Here is a 4,954-nt window from a genome sequence, read left to right as displayed (position 1 = left end):
GATGTGGCTTCAGGTTTTGTGGGTTTTTGAAGATTATATAATCTGGGGGGACTTAAAAAACCCAGAAAATTAGGAAGACAGAATTAGGAAAGGAATGTTCTTTAGAATCAGAAAGAAAACACAGTACATAACATTTTAAAAGCTGAGAAATATCTCAAATCTCACATAATTCAGAAAACTGACATAACGTTTTGTTAACAGCCTGACAAACCTCTATAACACTTTTTTCCCGACAATTTTTGTCTGCAGATGCTTTGCTTGCCTTTTCATATGACAACAATCTTGTAATATCATTTTCTAGCAAGAGGATAGAAAGATAATTCATTGTGATTTTCTTTTAGCATGGTTGATGGAAATTTGGTTTTCATTATTGATACTGCAGAAAAATTTCAGCTTTGCAGTTTGTTATTAGTAATGCTGTGTACGTTTTTAGGACTGCTGTCAAATTGGGCAGTCAATTTTCTTTCATATAAAAGCTGTAAAGTTTCTGGGCATATCAAGGTTTCATGTTCAGAGACCCATCTTAAATACTCTGAATTGACAATACTCAGGCAACCTGACCTCAGTGTCTTGTAGAGATCTCTTATGAGATTTGTGTTATTTTTGTCAATATCAGTATTTTGGTCAAGTCAGCAAGACATTTAATTTTTTTCCCAGTGTGTTCATATACTTTACTTCTTCTCATTAAGTATATTATTAATCCCCAAACCCATATATTGCCTCTTTTCGGATTTTATCCCTCTCTTTTGGTATAATCTGAAAAAAATTTTGTTACAATTTACTTCTCCATGCCAGAATCATTTCTGTTGGTTACAGATGGGCATAGTTGAAAAATAATTTCATTTCATAGGGAGTTTGCAATTATATTCACTGCATTTTTTTTTCCACTGCATTATTGATGATACACTTAACAAGAGAAACTTCCGTTTTGAGCTGCTCATAAGTTTAGGCATTTGATGATTGGAAGAATTTCCCACAGATCAGCTTCCGGCTCTGTACATTTCAAACCTTGTTTCTCCTCCGCCTCCTCCCACATCCCAGCTGCTCTAGAGCTCAGTGTCATGATGCCAGGTGGGCAGTGGGATTATTCCTGGAAGTCATTCCTGCCCCAGGATGGTCAGTAATAACTATGTAAACAGATCCCATGAAGGTCACAGTGAAACGTGTCCCCAACTCAACTTCCTCTTAGGCAGCTTCTAATGCTTCAGGACCCGAGGGGAAGTGTGACAGAATCAGGGTGGGGAGAGAGCCATCTTAACCGATTACAATTCAATGCAGATCTTAAACTAATTTACAGTTCATTTCTGCAGATTGTACCAACACGTATGACCAGGTGAATCCATTTCTCAGGCCCCTGGCAAGAATATTCTGCAAATGAGGGGCCCTGCCGCTTAAGTTTCATCAGCTCTGTATAGGTATGAGCCTGTGAGGGGTTTTTGTTTGTTTCTTTGAATTGACAAGCGGCAGCGGAATACCAAAGGGCCGACTCCCTTTGGAAGGCTTGGATCTGCGTTTCCCCGTGACCTTGAACAGATAGTGCCCCTCTCTGTTCGCCTTGGTCCCTCACTTCCCAGCCTCCCACGCACGAAGGGCCCCCTAGCGCCCGCCCAGTCCGGGTCCCCCGCCGTGTCAGCACGCGGCCTCTAGAGGGCATCACACCCCCGTCCCGGAGCCGGGGCGGCCGCGGGACTGGGGGCTGGGTTGCCAAGGCGACGGCAGCGGCAGTCTAGCTGCTGCTGGCCAGTTTCCCAGGACTGTAGATACTTTGTGCGACAATCACGAATCGTGCTCCGTGGGAAACGTCGACACCCACAGAAAAATGGTAAACCAGGCAGGGCCTTGTGCAGAACCTGCTTGGTTTTGAATGGCCGCTCGCGATGGGACAGGAGCCTCAGAGAGCTAGCCGGTTCCCTACTGATGGGCAAAGGGCCGTGACCCCTGCCGTGGCCTGGGAGGGGCCCTCCCTGCTACCAGGCCTCCCCTGGGGACTTTGCCATACCTCAGGCTCCTGAAGTGCATGGGACACTCCTTGATTTGAGGTGTCTGGGACGGGGAGGGGGTGTTCACTAAGTGATCTTAGGGTGCTTGTGACGGGCAGGACCACCAGCTAGAGAATAAGGCTCAGGGCCTCCCAGGCTGCTGCTCTTCCGGCTCCAGTCCTGGAAGGGCCTGTGTTGGTGACACTGCCCTGGGCTGGGTGGCAGGATCTGATGGGGTCCGCAGAGCCCACTGGTCCCTGACCAATGCCAATCACCCTCTAAGGGGGCCACAGGGCAGGATGGGCTCCTCTCCTGCTGCATGGCCTGACCTCCAAATGGGGGCTCTGTGGACCCTATCAGATCAGCATGGGCTCGAACCCATGTCCCCTGCCTTGGTAGGTGGATTCTTTACCACTGCTCCACCAGGAAAGTCCTCCAAAAAATTTGAAAGCATACAATTCAGTAGCATTTAAAACATTCACAGCATTGTGCAACCGTCAACATTCTCTAGTTCCAGAACATTTTCATCATCTCAAAAGGAAACCCACACCCATTACCAGTCACTTCCTATTCCCCCCAGCCCCTGGCAACCAATAATCTACTCTCTGTCCCTGTGAATTTGCCTATTCTGGACATTTCACTTAGATGCAATCATACAACGTGTGGTCTTTGTGTCTGGCTTTCGCTCAGCACAATGTTTCTAAAGTTCATCCATGTTGTAGCAGGTATTTAGTACTTAATTCATTTTTATGGCCAAATAATATTCCATTGTGTTGATAGTCCGCATTTTGTGTATCCATTCAGCTGTCTATGAGCACTTGGGCTGTTTTCACATTTTGGTGATTGTGAACAGAAGCACGTGTACCTTGACGTCTGCATCTTGCTGTCATCTGTGGGCCCCTCTGAGGGCAGCTGTCTGCGAATGTTGGGCTGTGAGCAGGTCTTCCGGCATCTACCCCACCTCCCAACCCACTGCAGCCCAGGGAACCTTTGTGTGGTCTGGCGGGGGGCTTGGACTCATCAGTCACCACCTCAAACAGAGAGGGTCCACTGGAGTTATTTTGTTTCCTCTCAGGGGCTAGGCCTTTACAACTCAGACATCAGAATCTGCTCCTTTTTCTCTGTTTTCTGCTAATACATCCGTAAGGCAGAGAGCAAGACGAGCCAGGGAAAACGGAAGACACTAGAAGATGGGGGACATGAGGGAACAAAGGTGACAGTTCGAAAACATGAGCCTACCTACTTTCATTTTTACTTATTCTCTTGATGACAACTTGTACACATGATTGGAGGGTGGGACAAGGTGGGACATGGAAGCCACGGCCCAGGAAAATGCGGAGGGGAGATCGGGAGGGGCCCTCTTCCCCCTCATCAGGGCCAGTCTGCCCAGGCCCTGATATGAAGCAGGAAGGGGAGAGGCAGTGTGTGTATGTGGAGCAGGGGGGCAACCCCGCTTAGACAAGCAGACCCAGGTGGTTCTTTTTTACCAAGGGAGATGGGCAAATTGTGATCGCCAGTTCTGGAAAAGGTAGCCAGTGGGCCTTGGCAGGGGAAATCTCTCCCCAAGTCCACAAAAATCCACATGCAAGGAATCCTCCATAAGCCTGTGGATCAACGAACAAACTACGTCAAGGTAGGATTTTAATGGTCTGGGATCCTTTGATCCATTGAGTCCTCTAGTTACGGAAAAGAAACCCTCTGCTCTCCTCTCTGATCCACCTGCCCTTTGCTAGAGTCTAAATCGGCTGTTCCCGTGAACACAAGCAGCCCCACCCAACTCACCGCATTTGGGATTCAGCATTTACTGAGATGAAAAGATTTTTTTTTGATAAATTTATTTATTTATTTAGGCTGCATTGGGTCTTCTTTGCTGCATGCGGGCTTTCTCTAGTTGTGGTGAGCGGGGGCTATTCTTTGTTGTAGGTTGCAGAGCACAGGCTCTAGGCGCGCGGGCTTCAGTAGTTGTGGCTCACGGGCTTAGTTGCTCTGCGGCATGTGGGATCTTCCCGGACCAGGGTTCGAACCCGTGTCCCCTGCATTGGCAGGCGGATTCTCAACCACTGTGCCACCAGGGAAGTCCCTCACTTCTTTTTTTTTTTTTTTTTTTTTTTTTTTTGCGGTACGCGGGCCCCTCACTGTTGTGGCCTCTCCCGTTGCGGAGCACAGGCTCAGTGGCCATGGCTCACGGGCCCAGCCGCTCTGCAGCATGTGGGATCTTCCCGGACCGGGGCACGAACCTGTGTCCCCTGCATCGGCAGGCGGACTCTCAACCACTGCGCCACCAGGGAAGCCCTTCTTTTATTTATTTATTTATTTATTTTATTTTAAAGGGGACCAACATTGGTTTCCCAAGTTTGTTTTGTTTTTTCTTCTTTAGATCCTTTTTTTTAAAAAAATTGAAGTACAGTTGATTTATGATGTTGTGTTAGTTTCTGGTGTACAGCAAAGTGATTCAGTTATATATACATATATATGTATTTCTTTTTCAGATTCTTTTCCATTATAGTTTATTATAAGATATTGAATATAGTTCCCTGTGCTATACAGTAGGACCTTGTTGTTTATCTATTTTATCAATATTTATAGTAGTGTGTATATATTAATCCCAAACTCCTAATTTATCCCTCCCTCCTCCCCCTTCCCCCTTTGGTAACCATAAGGTTTTTTTTCTCTGACTGTGGGTCTGTTTCTGTTTTGTAAATAAGTTCACTTGTATTATTTTTTAGATTCCACATATAAGGGATATATTTGTCTTACTTCACTTAGTATGATAATCTCTAGGTCCACCCATGTTTCTGCAAATGGCATTATTTCGTTCTTTCTTATGGCTGAATAGTCCATTGTATATATGTACCACATCTTCTTTACCCATTCATCTGTTTATGGACATTCAGGTTATTTCCATGTCTTGGCTATTGTAAATAGTGCTGGTATGAACATGGGTGTGTGTATTTTTTGAATTAGAGTTTTCTCCA

The sequence above is a fragment of the Aethalodelphis obliquidens genome, unplaced genomic scaffold (assembly GCF_003676395.1).
Source record: "Aethalodelphis obliquidens isolate GAN/ISIS:26980383/991018 unplaced genomic scaffold, ASM367639v1 scaffold71, whole genome shotgun sequence".
In the NCBI taxonomy this organism is placed as follows: domain Eukaryota; kingdom Metazoa; phylum Chordata; class Mammalia; order Artiodactyla; family Delphinidae; genus Aethalodelphis; species Aethalodelphis obliquidens.
This window is presented reverse-complemented; position numbering follows the sequence as displayed.